The sequence below is a fragment of the Nanorana parkeri genome, unplaced genomic scaffold (genome assembly GCF_000935625.1).
Source record: "Nanorana parkeri isolate BGI_ZX_2015 unplaced genomic scaffold, ASM93562v1 scaffold800, whole genome shotgun sequence".
Classification (NCBI taxonomy): domain Eukaryota; kingdom Metazoa; phylum Chordata; class Amphibia; order Anura; family Dicroglossidae; genus Nanorana; species Nanorana parkeri.
The window spans coordinates 507,476-516,299 of NW_017307068.1; the positions used below are offsets into that span (position 1 = coordinate 507,476).

Below are 8,824 nucleotides of genomic sequence, written 5' to 3' on the forward strand. Positions count from 1 at the left end.
TATATATATATAAAATAGTTATTTTTGGCTCAGTTTTTATACATCTTCCACAATATTGTCAATTATCTGTATTGTCCTTGACAACATATTTCTTACATACAATAGTCTCCTGTGTTTTACATCTTATCTTTTGCTATTACCAAAATAATAGTTTGACCAAATCATGTATTCTTGGTCAGAATTGCCCAAAAGTGCTTGTGTTTTAAAAGCAAATGGTATAAAATAATCCTTCTCCTTTTAAAGCATTAAAAAATATATGATTTGATATATAGTGACTATTTCCAGGTGCTGCATTGTTGTAATGGTTGTTACTATGAAGCATTGGATAATTAACAGGATAATATATTGTATTTAATAATAGTTTTTAAATGACCAGCGAAGCAAGAAAAGTTGAAACAGCATCATGTAACAAGTAGACCTTCTGTATCTAAATACTTCCACATCTGTACACAATGGGAGGTATTTGGAATGTTTACATTTGAAATGAGACAAACTGCAGCCTTTTTTTATTAGCCACTTTAGGGTAGGGGTGTAAATCTCTCCATGAGAACAGCGAGAACAGAAAATTGTCCTTAGCTGCATATCCACACCCATAGGATCTGTCACAATCTTCTCCCCAAAACAGCCAGAGATTAGGAAGACAGCCGCTGTAGTAAAATGGCTGCCCATATCACAAAAACATCTCAGAGAAGTTTTTACAGTCTTCACCTTTGTTCACGTTTTAACGATTTTTAAAATGTTTATGTAAATTTTTTAGATGTTGATTCAGCATTTGAAGCACAAGTCATCACCTTTATCTTAAAGAAGAGGTTTAAAACACTGGTCTATTTATAAAAATATTTGTGTAGCTTATTCATCCAGTGAAACTGCATGCACATTTTTTTCTGTGCCAGTTAACGAGCTGTTGTGAGAATGCTGCAAGAATGGATGTTCTTAGTTCCAGAAAAGAGTAGGTCCCACTGCACTCCTTACAGCGCTTCCGGTCCGAGTGAAAATAGTGGTGCTTGCAGTGACAATCACGGATGGCGCTGTGTACAACAAGGTGTGTCACATCCCTACCCTGATGAAGGGACCCTGCGTGGTCCCGAAACGTTGGATTATGCGATATGTGTGACGTTTAGTCCAAATAAATTGACTTTTTTTTAATTTCATTTACGGAGTGCTGGTGATTTAAATTGTTCATTGGATGTTCTTAGTTTAATTTTTCTGGTTGAATATTCTTCAATAGGTTAACCCATACAGAACACTCATACAGAACAGAGTGAATGAGGAAAATACTGCATTATGGCCACTAGATGGAGCTGATGATCAGGGAAATAAATATATGTTAGTAAGGAGACACAATGTTAACATTCAAGAGAGTGCTGGAGGGAATGAGCATATCAATGTGATCAATGATACTATGGGGATAAAATGGTTACAACTATATGCTCATTCTCTCTCTCTCTCTCTCTCTTGAATTTTATCTCATTGCTAACTTGTACTTATTTCCTATGATCTCTCAGCTCCATCTAGTGACCGTAATTTGGTATTTTCTTAATTCAATCTGTTTTGTATGTGCAGCAGTGGGAAGAATCCTGCCTATATTGTCAGGATCCACTCAGCTGCCTGATTGACAGCTGGCTCTGCCTCTCTAGAGCCAGAGACAGCTGTGCCCACCCCCTTTCCTGTCCGTCTCTCCAATGAGCACTGGAGGAACAAAGAAAGGAGAGGGAATCCCTGCAAGGATTGGTGAGTGACAATCACTGCTCTCTGCAGGGAGAAGACTTTGAGATGAGCAATTTGGTCTATTAAAATCTCTCACTGTATAGTTAAAAGCTGCATAGAGACAGTTGCTCTTGACCCTGGCCTGTGCCTGGGCAATGCATTGTAACATTGCAGGTTTGCTGTAGGGCAGCCGCTTCATTTATATGGGCTGCCTACTGCGCCTAAATCGCACCAGAAGTGCATGAACCTTTTTTTTTAAATACTGCATCATGTCACAATGCATGGTAATAGCTTACATGTGTTGCGCTAGGTCTTTATATACCAATCTATTATTCACCTTCTAATTGTTTTTATACAGTATATGCCCACATGCATTTCTATAATTATACACAGTGTGATAATTGCATTTAACCAGTACGTGAAAGGATTGGTTTCGTACGTACTGGTTAAATGCAATTATCACACTGTGTATAATTATAGAAATGCATGTGGGCATATAATGTATAAAAACACTTAGAGGGTGAATAATAGATTGGTATATAAAGACCTAGCGCAACATATTTGCAATCACTATGGTTTCAATGACACACAGTGTTGCGGCTGGTCTAATAGGATTGAATTTTGACTCCCAGCGCAGTGGGGATGTTTTTTCTAATAGCTTACATGTGTTGCGCTAGTGATGGCACATGTGATGGGTAGGTGCATTGGGCGTTATTAAGAAATAATGGCACCGCAGAGTATCTATCAGTATAACATGTGATCTCATGCAATGTGGGTTTGAGTGTAGGAATGCGCCCCTGCATCGCAGAGATGTGAGTGGAGCCTAAGAGCCCTTTTACTGCACATAAAAACATTGCAATGTTCAAAAATCCAGGCTCATTTCTGTGAATAAACAGGCATTTTAATGCCCATTGGCATGCATTGCCATGTGTTCACACTAGCTTGTCCACTAAATTTAGCGAACAGGGTAGTGTGCTGTGACAGCTCAGGCAATATGTTGTGTATCGCTGTCACTGTTAAAATTTTTTACTTGTTTTAACTTTATTAAAACAAACTGTACACTCCATTCAGGTCCCCACACTACAGTGCGGTGTACTATGCTAAGATGAACTGCAAACAAAATGCAGCATGTCTGCATTATTCCACACTGCACCACACTACAGATCACACCTTTCACCACAACCATAGTTTCTATGTGCCCTAGTGTTGACTGGCATTGTTCAGTTGCTGAACAACACCAGTCACTGCATATAGCATGAATAGACCCTTAATGTCATCCATTGTTGAGCATTTTTCAGTCCTATTTCTTGGATGGGTCTAAATAATTACCATTTTTTCTTTCCTTCAGTTGCTGCGCTTTGCATTTATGTGCGTTATGTTGTGTTACAATGCATACATTCTGCATTTTAACACACCTCACACTCCACAGAATTGTAGTGTGTACAAGACATGGAAAACCTTTGTTGTTTATGTGTCCTTGCACTGACCCACTTTGATCCGGTTTGGGAAAAACACAGGTCACAGCACATGGTGTGAACGAGTCTGGACAAAGCGGGTGGAGATGTGTTCCTTTAATGAGTGAACTGCTGCATGCATGCACAAGTAATCTTTTCTTGATACAAATTCCCTTCAAGTTGCTGTTTGTTATTTTCTTCATTTATTTTATAATCTAATCAGCCATAAAGTAGGGAAAATGTTGTACCCTCAAGTCTGGGAAACTAATGTAAGGAAACATTCTCCGGTGGTCACATGGCAGCGTGTCCTCAGGATGACATATACATAGCAGAGAATGTGTTAAACATCTGGGGGGTTTCCCTTTTAGTGACAAAAAATCCAGAAAGTGAAAGGTTTCCTCATTAGAGTCCAGTCTGATGACCTGGGGCTGACAGATATGTAATCCTTCCCCTTCTTTTCCACCACCCCTAAAAATAGCATCCTGTACAAGATGAGATTTCATATTCCCCCCAACTGACTGTCTACTCTCACCCAAGTGGAAAGTCTGAATGTAGAAATACCTCTTTATAAATAGACAGGCAGGGTGTGTTTAGTGCTTCCTATCACTCATTCCTTATCTCTCCTCAATCCTGATATCATTGGAAAAGCCATAACAGTTCTGGATGACACTGGTGTGCTCAGCGTTCAGGACCCTGTGAATGTAGTCAGATCAATTAAAGGAGAGGTGTGGAAAGAGTTAAGCTGGCCATACACTGGTAGATTATTTTTCATCCAAACTACAGGATTTATGAAAAACATATACAGTATTTCTCCATCCACACCAAACAGCATGGATGGGGAATCTCCTGCTGGGCTATTGTATTCTGATAGTGGCGGTTCAGAATACTGGAACAGTGACTGAAGTTGATTGGCTGCCATCACTGTTTGGCTGAAAATTTTCCACCCAGCTCCTTCGATTTTCTGATCGAAGGATGTTGAGTGGAAGGTGCTGACAGGACTACCCAGTGTGTACATTTCGCCCGGTTCAGCAAAAACTATCTGACATTCATACAGTGTATGGCCACTGGTAGATTTTCACATACCTCCCAACTGTCCTCATTTGGAGGTACTGTCCCTCATTAAGAACCAAATCCCCCTGTCCCTCTTTCCTCCTCTTTTTTGGTCTGATATACAGACTCCTCTCTCTCTCCTCTCTCTCTCTCTCCTCTCTCCCTTCTCTCCCTTCTCTGCCTTTTCTCTCCCCTCTCTCTTCAGTCTTACCACCTCTCTCTTTCTCTCTCTCTTCCCCCTCTTTCTCTCTTTCCCCCCCACCTTTCTCTCCCCTCTCTCCCCCTCCCCTTTCTCTCCACACTCTCCCTCTCGCTCTTCTTTCCCCTCTGTCTCTCCTCTCTCTCCACCTCTCTCTTGCCTCTCCCTCATTTCTCTTCCCCTCTTTCCCCTCTCTCTCATTTCTCTCCCCCTCTTTCCCCTCTCTCTCATTTCTCTCCCCCTCTTTCCCCTCTCTCTCATTTCTCTCCCCCTCTCTCTCCTCCCCCTCTTCCCCCCCACTCCTCTTTCTATTTTGTCTCTCCCCTCTCTCTACCCTCTCCTCTCTCTCTCTTTCTCTCTCTCTCCTCTCTCTTTCCTCTATCTCCCCCCTCTGCCTTCTTTCCGCTCTTTCTCTCCTCTCACTCCCCCCTCCCTTCTTTCTCCCCTCTCTTTTTCGTTTATATCTCTGTTAAAACAAGAATGTAACTTACTTGCACTAGCTACAGATTGGCATTGCATGCTGTTATTAGGTCTATGATATGCCAGAACATCCCGATCCTTCTCAATTATTGAGTCATCCAATTGTGCTCCCCCTGGATTATATCATATTTTACATTTACCAATATTAAGGCTGAACTCTGTGCACATCCCGGAGCTTTAAATCTCATTTGCCACATGCTTGCCCAATCAAACTGCATTCAGATCAACTTGTAAGTCTACATCTTGCAGGGAAACAGCAGTAAATCAACGAATGAGATTTCAGTTTAGTCCTATCAGCCACAAAATTATTTTGGTCGCAACAAGTTACTGCACTGTGTATGTCAACTTTGTTCTTTTCACTGACTTATTGGACAGTGTTGATAGTTGTGAGCCGGATGTTACCAGTGGAGAAATAAAACATGGGAGGCATTCCCTTAACCATTATCAGATGTTTATTTTATAATCTGTATAAGCAAATGGCAGCTGGTGTTGCAGTGGTTATGATTGTTCATCTACACCGGTTTTTTTGTTGTTATTTTTTTATATTTATATTTTATTATTATTATATTTTATTTTAATTATATTTTATATTTGCTGAATAAGCTCTTCAGTAGGTACAAGGAGCATGATAATATGCAAACTATACTAACCTATAATATTCTGGTTTTCATTTACTGATGTCACGTCAGTGAAAGATCACTTCTGATTGGTTACTGTTATTGATCTTTGCCTATTATTACTGTCTTTTGCCTTAGAGAATAAGTTGGTTAATAGAAATATGTTTTTGCTATTCCAAACAAGTTCTGTTTTGTTTTTAATGCCTGATGCCGTGTGGAATAACAAAGCTGTTTTCTTTCAATGCTTCTTGTAAATTCCAAGTATAAAAAGTAATTGGACTCTTTGACCATGTAAAGTTTAAGGCCGTAGGGCTAGGTATGCAAGTTATTCATGAATATATCATATTTGTAAATAGTTTCCAGATTATGTTTTTATAAATAAAAAAGTTTTCAAAGCAAACAGAGAGCTTTCCTCTTTTTCAAATTTAAGTGTGTTTATTATACCTCCAGAATAATAACAGTTTAAAGTATAACTAAAGGCAACACTTTTATTTTATATTTGCTTAGAGAGGTAAGGGGTAAGATCCACTGCCAAGTTTTTATTGCTGTCTGCATCTCTGTTGGAAGATTCACCCTCTCTAATTGCCCTGTTCACCAAAGTCAATGGAATCAAAAGTGAAGGTTAATCCAGAATTTTGAGTTGACTTCTTTGGGCCTTATATTGCATGAAAATGTACAAAAAAATGGACATGCCTCATTTTTCAAAATGCAGTGCTTAGATGTGGTTCAGCGTTGTTTTGGGTTCCAACACAAAGGCTAGTTTGCTGAGGTGTGAACTTAAAATTGTCCCTACAATGAAAAGCTCCAAGTTCTCCCCTGGATTGCTTCCAGCAGAAGACCACGTATACAATTGGACAACAAGGAGAAGGGAAGTGAAAAGCACATCAAACTGAAACTCAGCATTGATCAGAAGTGCCTTAATTGATATGATGATCAAAACTGAGAAACTCCTAAAAAGAGGAAATCATTATAAAAATCATTCCCAAAATTAGTTTTAAATATGCAAACTGAAATCAGATTTGAAGTGAAAAGGAATGAGGAAATGAGCCTTATTTGTTTTAAAGTAGCAGCATACAACTGCCTCCTGAAAATTGCTATTGGCTAGTGAAGCATCCTATTGGCTGAGGACAAGACAGTACATGCTTTCCACACTACCAGAAAAGTTTGGAGCTTTGCCTATCAGAATTGCATGGCCTGGGTTCTTAGGCTAAAATGGGGCTGTGGGGCATGAAGGCTGCTTCAAATATGAATAGGCACTTTACAAATAACAACAGTTTAAGTTTGCTTTAAGTTGCAGATGAATTCTATTCAATAAACAAAATAAAAAATTCCCAGTGCTAAGTACAGAGAGCCAGTACAAAAGACACAATTAAACAGTTTTAACATGTAGATTAAAGTAGATGTGTTGAATACCTAGTCTGCTGGGCCTTTAGGGTGGACTTCTTAGTGGCTACTTGAGTAGGGAACCAAGGTCTGTCGGTCCCATGTAGATGTGTTGAATACCTAGTCTGCTGGACCTTTAGAGTGGACTTCTTAGTGGTTACTTGAGTAGGGAACCAAGGTCTGTCGGTCCCTTCAAAATGCAAAGGTTGTAGCTCTGGGCGAGGAGCGCTGTAACAAATGGTCCTGACAGCTTGGGATTGGTATAGTATGTGTTTATTCGAAAACTTGTGTATAGAGAATAGCCAAAGAGTTTTGGGGGTTTAATCCATTCTTCAAGACCAAAGCTGGGCATGCATGGATAGATTTTCATATAGACATTCATACAAAAAAAATCTCGCCAGAACATTTGATTATGCCATCAGAGACTTGATGAATGTTGTTCGAAATTTTGTTTGAGTTTAACATGCAGTTTTGGAATGAATGGAGTTTCCCAAAGGAAAACCGCATTTACTGCTAGATTTTATTCAGCACTATGGTCAAAAATGATTGTTGGTTTGACTCCATTGACTATTAGAAAAATGAACGACAAATGTCCAAAAACTATTTTTATGGATTTAATTTCTACTCGTCAGGTTTAAGGCTAGTGGTAGTAACCATAGATTAGAAATGAAACATTAGAAAAAAAAGAAATCAATAGCAGATTTCATATAAAACATGATGAAAACCAGCAACTGCAGAAGAGCTTTAACCCTCCCTTACTCTATTAAACAAAATAATAAAATGTTTTGGCTGGATTGAGTTGCATTATAATCATATGAGGTGATGGTATCAGTAGTATCAGACTGAAAATGTTGGTCTTATCCAATAATAAAACAAAATATTTCATTATTACATGGTCATCGTGCCTATAATTTCAGGACTCCACAGATTTGCAAGCTTTCCGATCCTCCTCATAGCTGTTCTTAATCCATTTTCATGGCATAATCATATACCATATTGGTCTTTCTTTGTGCCAAGATGATTTAATTATGTGTCCTGTCAGCCAGTCCACTTTGTCGATTACTTTTCCTCCATCTACCTTGTTTGCATTAAAATAGTTGCAACTCTTTTAGTTTGAAATAAGAACACAACTAGCTCATGATCTGATAAAAAGGATTTATTTGGAATGAGTATTTCATTGTTGTACATTGTCCAGATAAAACATTATACAAGGGGATTATATCTTTTACGGATCAAAGGTTGTACATACATTTTTTTTTGTATTAGCATTTCAACGTACATCACATTTATGTACAATTTTCCGGGTGTCAGCCCATACATTTCAATGGGCTGCCCTACGCACAACAAACGCGGCAAACAAGCTCATGCAGAAGTTTCAGCTGCGAGCGTTACACATATTTGCACGTTTTTCAGATGTTTGGGCAAAGACACGTATTTTCCCTGCCGTGTTTAAGGTGCCATTAACAGATAAAGGCATAGCAAACGTATCATGTCTGCAGTCTTAGACTCCCTTTAACATGGACCATTGCTCCACCCCTGGTATCCAGTACTGAAACAGGGTAACTTCATATTGGCCACTGAGATACCCAACTTAAATTGTTGGATTTTGTGGTACATGCAGACTTACTGATATTGTATGTGGAATTTAACGTGGACATATATTTTCAACATTACGTGAATTGAGTAACTGTAACATTAACAGGTATTTATAATCTCTCAGAGATCTCAGTACTCCCCCAGACAATGCCTTTATCCACTGTTCTCTCCAAAAGCACAGTGCCAACGTTTTGTAGACATCATCCTGGGTTAGAATCTACTTTCTGGACTAAGATGCTGACTCAAAGATGATACAATAATATAAATCCTGGTGCCTATGTAGTTATTGGCTGTTTGGCTGTGTTCACAAATGTTTACACAACATCAAACCCCCCCCC

General features: G+C 39.0%; 1 protein-coding gene across 1 annotated transcript in view; it reads left to right on the forward strand.

Moving 5' to 3' along the window:
• CORIN (corin, serine peptidase) overlaps positions 1-8,824 on the forward strand; it is a 182,118-nt gene that overhangs the window by 857 nt on the left and 172,437 nt on the right. The gene's annotated exons all lie outside the window — the stretch shown is intronic.